Source organism: Helianthus annuus, chromosome 14 (genome assembly GCF_002127325.2).
Source record: "Helianthus annuus cultivar XRQ/B chromosome 14, HanXRQr2.0-SUNRISE, whole genome shotgun sequence".
Lineage (NCBI taxonomy): Eukaryota > Viridiplantae > Streptophyta > Magnoliopsida > Asterales > Asteraceae > Helianthus > Helianthus annuus.
This window is the reverse complement of record NC_035446.2, coordinates 6,535,274-6,543,426: the sequence shown is the minus strand read 5'-3', so window position 1 is coordinate 6,543,426 and position 8,153 is coordinate 6,535,274. Positions and strand designations below refer to the sequence as shown.

The 8,153-nt window shown below is 35.3% G+C and overlaps 2 long non-coding RNA genes across 6 annotated transcripts; both read right to left on the bottom strand.

The window, feature by feature from the left end:
• Positions 1–2,059: 2,059 nt before the first annotated feature.
• LOC110908008 lies at positions 2,060–4,458 on the bottom strand. Of its 5 annotated transcripts, none has more exons than XR_004878671.1 (5): positions 4,094–4,458; positions 2,924–4,005; positions 2,807–2,855; positions 2,399–2,711; positions 2,060–2,316 (listed from the first exon to the last, which is right to left on the bottom strand). It is a non-coding gene; the product is annotated as an uncharacterized LOC110908008 (long non-coding RNA). The 5 variants fall into 5 exon arrangements; XR_004878670.1 differs by having other exon boundaries at positions 2,399–2,660; positions 2,807–2,939; positions 3,073–4,005; XR_004878669.1 differs by having other exon boundaries at positions 2,399–2,660; positions 2,807–2,939; positions 3,770–4,005; positions 4,094–4,453.
• A 1,002-nt stretch (positions 4,459–5,460) lies between these two features.
• On the bottom strand, positions 5,461–7,924 carry LOC110908009. Its single transcript, XR_002574100.2, has 4 exons — positions 7,612–7,924; positions 7,408–7,519; positions 6,650–6,750; positions 5,461–5,721 (listed from the first exon to the last, which is right to left on the bottom strand). It is a non-coding gene; the product is annotated as an uncharacterized LOC110908009 (long non-coding RNA).
• Between the last annotated feature and the right edge of the window lie 229 nt (positions 7,925–8,153).

Sequence of the window (8,153 nt, the reverse complement as noted above, 5' to 3'; positions counted from 1 at the left end):
ATATCACCAAATTTCTGAAATTTAACACCTAAAATCAGCAAAATACCCACAAATTTCTGAAATTTAACACCAAAAATCTCAATTTTGAGGGAGAGTGGGGGAGGTCGATGGCTGTTGAGGGAGAGTGGTGGAGGTCGATGGCTGCTGTGGAGGGGTGGAGGTCGGCGGCTGCTGTGGAGGTGGTGGAGGTTGACGGCGTTGTGGAGGGGGTGGAGGTTGACGGCGTTGTGGATGGGGTGGAGGTTGACGACGTTGTGGAGGGGGTGGAGGTTGACGTCGCTGTGGAGGTGGCGGGGGTCAACGGCTACTATGGAGGTTGGCGGGGGTCGACGGTCGCTGTGGAGGTGGCGGCGCTGTGAAGGTGGCGGATGGGAGAAGGAGAAGGGTGGAGGAGAAGGTGCTAGGGTTTGTGTGGGAGAAGCTTCTTTGTGTTTTCAAAATGTGGAGGAGAAGAGAGTCTGTAGACCTAAGAAGACATTGATCCATGTCTGCACCAAAAAGAGGTCACAGAGACCTTTTTTAATGAAAGGTATTCGAGAAAACAAACACACTACAGACTCAAACGTCTGCGCGTGGTCTGCGTAGGGCAGACATAAGAGGTTCTGAATATGTTTTCACGAAAAACAAACACCCTCTAAGTCATTAAATATTTCTTTATACACTACATTTGGTTTTTATCTGTATGTTTGTCGTTTTTGTCTAATATTTGTAACTTGACTACACCTGTTTCAAGTATAACCCAACCGTAGATAGTGAATGTCATTGGCTTTTGTTGGATTGTAAATGCAAAACATACAACTAATGGAATTGTGTTCTTTGAAGCATGAAAGGAATCTTTTTATCCAACGTATCAAATTAGTTCTAGGTGTATAAGTCATGGTTATATATAAACAAACTAGGGTCATTCCTCTTCGCGCGTTGCGCGATTTACATTGTGGTTAGCATATATGATTATAAACCATTAAAACGTTGTTTATAGATTCCTCGTCACGCGTTGCGCGATTTACATTGTGGTTAGCATATATGATTATAAACCATTAAAATGTTGTTTATAGATTTCCCACGTCACATGTTTGGTTTTGGGGGTTTAATGTTTACATAGTTTGATACTAAACATCAAAAGGTCCCAACATGTTAATCTTTGCACAAAAGTTGTTGGTGTCGTCACGCCTTCTTTCCTTGACGACTTAGGATGGAAACAAACGTTGATTATCGATGTCTCTCAATAACACCAAAAAATATATCAACAATTGTTTTTATTAACATGTCAATCGGAATATGTAGAGTACAACAGGCTAAAATCATCGAATAGTGTTTACCCTACTTACACTAACAAAGTTGTTAGTGTTCCTAATAAGCTAGATTCTTGAATCAGTTTTAAAGGAAAAAATAGGTTGTTTGACTTTGAAAGTCAAAGTATGCCAGAGGATGAGCTAACTAATAAATGTTTATACCTGTATGAAGTTGCATAACATTAATTTATATTATGGCTACATTATAATGCTCTCTTCCTGTTATACAACTTCTAGAGCCAATATCTACCACATTCCATAAAAGTAAACTTTATAACGTTCATCATGAATATTAATAAAATCACATAATCAAAGTATCTACTTTGTACATAAACATAATAACCTATGAATGGTTGAAGATTAGGATTATAAATCAACATTTGGATGATGATGATGATATCAATAATTTGATAAAATTTTTGATGACGCAAACACCGACCAAAATACCTAACATGTTCGGTTCCATTACTTAATAAAGTAACTAACAACAAATTAATAAGATTTTTCAGAAAATACTTGGCACTGCAACCGAATCATATATAGTTAATTTCCAATCTACGGCAACCAAAACATCATAACAGTTTAAATTATATCTTATAGGCAATCTGGACACAAGTGTATTTGAGTTTTTGTTCATAATTTTTTTTCAAGAGTGGGGTGGGCAGAGGTTGTGGTGGTGACAGTATTAGTGGAGCTTGATTCATAAAACTCTTTATTCTTTGATTCGGAAAAAAAATCATAGGAATCATAATTTGTAAACACATGTGAACTTTGAAGTATCGGAATTGAATTTTGTCAAAAGAATAAAAAGTAAAAGGAACTAACCAAATAACCACCACTGATTCAATCGGGCACAACCACAACCATTCGCCAGAACTCCATCATCGTTTCCTCCTATCACTACTGTTCTACGGTTGTTAACAACCATTATATACAACCAGCCACCATTAACTGCACCGAACATTAACATGGCATCCCCTCACTTTTATAACCGGGATTCACCATCAACAACATCTATTAACCTCTAAAACATCAATAGTCAGATTACAATCTTATGTTTCGGATTCTATAATTAGTATATATTTCAAGTGTGGGATGATTCTTACCGATGATAGTCGGAAAACTCGCCGGAGGAGATCAAATCCTTTACCGCCTCCACCACTCGTCTCAAACCGGTTACCATCATTTCTATTAGCAGGCACTACCGTTGCTCCACTGATACAACTACCACCATCATCATCCTTGTCACCAGAATTCATCCAATATATTGATGTGTCATTCTTGTTTCTTCATGAAAGATTTATCTGGCTCTCTATCTCTCTATGCTGCAACTATCTCTTTGTCTGGCCCGATGAAAAACGGTGGAACCTATAGAACGCTTGGCTTTTTAAATCTTCTACAATTTTTATGTTATTTATACTGAAAGTCATATAATTATAAATTAATTACATGAAAAGAGTTTAGATTAATGATATATAAACGACATGAAGTTGGATAACATTATAACTATTCACCTTCTCCATAATGTAGCTAATGTCAAATAACCAACGAGTAAACCAAAATCTGTAAGTCAGAGTATGTGGATCATTCTCCAAATCAACATACTAATGATGATAGCCATGGATACTCACCCAATATGTTGGATCCCTAAAAAATCAGTGAGTCTTTTGTTAGTGTTGCAAGCCAATTATGTACAGTAATGTATTTCCAAATGAAGTGACAAGAAAGAATTAACAGTTATAAAACCAAATTAAAAAGGTTAGATAAGATCAGACCAGACCTGGATAGCTTGAACTCCCAATTAATCACATGTGTATTCAAGCCATTTAGGTAGCCTGAGACTATGGTGCGCTAGAAGCATGTGGTAACACATGGTTATACCCAATATCCCAGTTAAAAGGTATTGCATAAATCTTATCCAAAAAGCATCCTAAGAACGTATATGTGTAGAAACAAAACTCCACTTTGTCACTTTAATGTCAAGAGACCTCCACTTACGTCCTTATAAGAGGTTCCTTTTCCTTATCACCTCCACATCAGAGAAAAATATTCTCTGATGCCACATTTGACAACATTTTGTTATCACATTAGATTCGGATCTTTTGAAGAATCACAATCCTTTTTTCCTAACCAGATAATATATATCACACACACACACCAGCTACTAAGTGGGTAGTAGACTATTTATAGCTGAGTTCAAGCATGATGAATTTTACATATGTACAAGTTTGCATTAAACTTACTTCTATAACATATTACTCTTCCATTTTAAGTTTAGAAACACATATTCAATAGCTTAAATAAACTACACACCCCAAATCATATCAAAATTAGGGCAGCCCCTAAAACTAAATATTACATAAACATACTCACAAATATAAGTACACCCATCTTCAATCAACCATCATAATAAAAAAAAGACATAAATAATCATACCAATTAACAAAATAAATCAAAAGCAACTCCTCTAATCATACCATAGATCAAGGTACGCACAAAGCTGAAGCTGAAGCAGACTCAGCTGAGATAAAAAATGTGTCTACCGTGGCGCAAGCTGGCGGATCTCCGATTCCGACCCATGGCTTTCGCAAAACCCTTGTGTTTAAAATACGAAGTAGAGGACGCTGTTCACCGAAGTAGGCGCAGGAGCACCGTGCATCTCCATCTCTCTCTTTCTTTGGGTGTGAAACAAACATGAGCAACAATGGTTCACCTGATACAAATTCAAACACCAGCAAACACATATCAAAATATATCTTTAAGCCTAAATCAAATGATGAGGTGAATAAAAGTAGCGTTACCTGTGGTGTCTCTAGAGAAGAACGCATTCAGTTGAAGAAGGAATCGTGCACCCTAACGCAACCGTCGGTGTTTCATGACGAAACAAACATCGCCGCAGACCACAATCATGAACCCTAACGCAGCTGTCGGTGTTTCATGACGAAACTAACATCGCCGCAGACCACATGATCGACCAAACCCAGCAAAGGTGGGTGTTCCACCACAACAAATACATCAAATCAGAGACGCAATCGATCATTTTAGAGAGAGAAAAATGATGATCTTCCAACAAAGACCAGTCATCTTCAACCGGTGGAAAATCAGAAGAAAAAATGAGATTAGAGAAGGTGCTGTGGGTTTTTAACGGGTGTTTATTTTATGTGTGGCATAAGGTTAACAGAGATAGGACACGTGTTTTAAAAACATGCGGTCCAATGGAAATCGGCCAGCCACTATTCATTTCCAAAGCTTTATTAATAGATATTAATATTAATATTAATTAACGGACATTAAAAAAAACCTTTACTCCTTACTTTTTATACACAGTATGACGTATACATATAGTTTGAAAGAAAAAATTACATGCATTAATGATGATGTGGAGGTACAATTAAATATATGGATACATATAATGTTACATGTTTTATAGTTTAAAAAGTTTGGAACACGCTTTTGTAGTTTGAATTTTGGTTATAATCTCTCTTTGAATAGCGATGAACTTCCAAAATTCTATTTTGGTCAGAAAACTCTTCGTGCTTTATCTTCTAAGAGCATTCATATTCTATCCATCATTTTTTACCTATAATTACGCTAAAAAAACTATCTTTTCTCTCTCCTTTCAATTAAATAATATTTTTTTATACATTTATCATTATCTTTTCTGTCACTTCCAAGCACAATCACTTTCAAAATATATTAAAAAATTATAGAGTGTGAACAGTGTCCCCTCAAATATAGAAATGAATAGTAACATTTTCACTCTCCTCCACTCACAACCATCTTTTATACCTTTTATAATATGAAAACCTCTTCTCACAGATTCTGGTGGCTAGGAGCCTAGGATGTGAATGCTCCAAGGACACCAAAGTAAAAAAAAAAAATACACTTCTAAATATGCAATAATTAATATAAATTAAGGGAGTTGAGAACTTATCAGCGTATCCTTTAGACAATATTCTTATATTGTGCACTTACAAGCCCGCCAATTGTTATAAGAATATGATAAAGAATATTTGTTTGCATACCACATAAAAATAATTACACTTTAGTTCATGACTTTTTCACGACTTCTAAAAAGGAGAGGCAAGTTAAAATATTAAAAATATCACAAATCTAAAACGCAATAGGGTCAACTTATACCGCTAATTGTTAAAATAAAAAAGCTGAAAAACCAGATCAAACGGGTTGAAAGTTGCCCGTATTATTTTTTAATACGTAAAACCTCCTATCACATAAGTGAAAGACTTACTGATATTAAAAGTCGACATTTTTGGTCCATTACCCGACCGACCTTTTTGGTGCAAATTTGTCTATTAGACGACCATGGTTGCAATAGAAGTTGCAAGTGGAGAAACTCGCACCTATTGTCTTCGGATTTTGCCACATCAAGAGACGGTTTTCACTCAACTCATCACAGCCTATTTGACACCTGGATGAATATCATCAAACACATAGACAAACATAACTAAAAATTTATAAATAAGAAGCAAGTTACCAGCAATTTTATAATTCACATTGGAACTAATAGCGAGTGGATTCCTTTAATAATAGCAAAAAAGAGCAATAATTTTAGACTTACGTTCTCAAGATAGTGTATTACCTCGGGCGGAACAACTCAAGCAAGTCACGCATGGTGACTGCACCACCACCAATCAACCTATTGTTTACTAACCATGTTGTTTTTCAAAACTTTAGCGGCATCACATCATTCAACTACAATGCTAATAACTTATAACGCATTTGAAGATAACTGGGCTGCTATTTTTGCTAATTTTTGGGCTGCGACTCTTCAAATTATTAATGGGCTTGTATTTTGCTAACCTATGGGCTGCAACTCTGCAAGTTATTACTGGGCGGCTATTTTGCTATTTGTTTGGGGTGCAAATTAGTTAGTGAGCTTATAGATTTTGGGCTGCAACCTAAATTTAATTCATTAACTTCTGGTATGCAATCAAATTTAAGTTTCATAAACTATTTTGCTAATCTCCAGGTTTGTTACAACATAATCATTATTGATACTAATAATGGCATTACAAACTATACTAAGAGCAAAAGCGTATCAACAATTTCCGGTGCATCCAGCTGGATCCTAGGTTTACCTCCTCAGAAACACGTCACTCGCTGTCTTCGTCTTTTACTTTAGGGATTGGGAAAATTCATTCCATTTACACCCACCAATCGACCTACTTTTTACCTCGTTTTTACCAACCATTTGATATTTCTAACACTTAACTTTAATTACCTACTATTACATGCCATTCCAAGGTCACAAAATTCAACAAAACACATTAACACATAAAAAATAAACTCTGCTAGAAGAGTAAGATAAAGAAATGCTATTAAGATAAACAACTCACCTCAAATATTCTTCTTTCTAGGTCCCTCAAGTGTCCTTTAATCAACTCACCTCATGGTTTACACTCTTGTTACGTCATATTTGATATCGATTGCCTCATCACTAAAGTATGTACAAAGCAAACAAAAGTTAACTTACACCAAAGCATGTATATAATAATAAGAGTGAATTGCAAGAATTGTCCTTTATCTTTATGCCTCTTTGCAGGCGTGTCCTTTATGTTTAAAATTGACGAGTTTTGTCCTTTATGTTTAAAAATCAAGCACATTTTACCCTTTGGGCCTAACCCAGTTAGTTTTTTCGTTAAATCTTGTCATATGCCTTGCATATAAGGGTAATTTTGTCATTTTAACGAAGCAGGGGAGAGAGAATAGTTTTATATATATTACATAATTAGTCCCTGTAAATGTGAAATGACAAAAATACCCTCATGTGCAAGGCACATGATCAGATTTAGCGAAGAAATTTAACTGAGTTAGGCTCAAAGGATAAAACGTGCTTGATTTTTAAACATAAAGGACAAAACTCGTCAATTTTAAACATAAAGGACACCGTCTGCAAAGAGGCATAAAAATAAAAGACAATTCTTGCAATTCACTCTAATAATAATTACCTTCTTAAAATCTAAAATCTATAAAAGAACGATATGCCATAGTGTAAAAATATAAACAAATATGCCATAGTGCACAACAATAATCGTGTTTTTCAAATATCACAAACAACTAAAAAAAACTAACTGGATTAAAGCATGATTCTTACCTTACACCATTCAATATCTAAACCTTTGGCAGATGAAAAGGCAACCCCTGAATAAGAATATCGATCAACAATCAAAGAAGTACCACTTTTTAGCTTAGCCTCCATCAATGATCTGAACCAAAAAAAAATGATTATAACAGTTTCAAGGAATAAATTCAGTTTTGCGGTATAATGCAATTACATGAAGAAAAAGGGCTAACTAACCTTTTCTCCCAACGATTTGCACTAAAAAGAGGATGAATTATGTGATCATCCAGCTGAGATTCATTGGAAAGATACGCTGAAATCATTTTCTCGACAACTGGAAACTGCCATGATTCTCTATTGGATGCCCAAGACCATTTAAGTAAGAGACAAGCCTACCAGACTATGAGGTCTTCCCACTTCGATCCAAACCTTCTAGAACGATAAGAGCACCTCTTGCATCGCTGTGGTGATTGTTTTCCATGCGAACTCTTCTGGAAGCAGACTTGTATGAAAACCGGATATTTGATGATCTTTGTGCAGCTAAAGCTCCAAAAATTTTGTATATAAAGTTGTTGTTTAGCAAAAGTTGCACCAGTTATTAAAACGATTTACTTTTGCAAAAACTAAGAAACCTTGATAAAAGAATTTAGACAAATAATAAAACATAAAATTTTTGTGATTAAGTGAAGTGAAAACCCAAAAAGTTCTCACGTAGGTAGTTTTAATTCTATATAACTTAAAACATTTAGACCAAAAAACTCTCATCTACAGCAAACTTT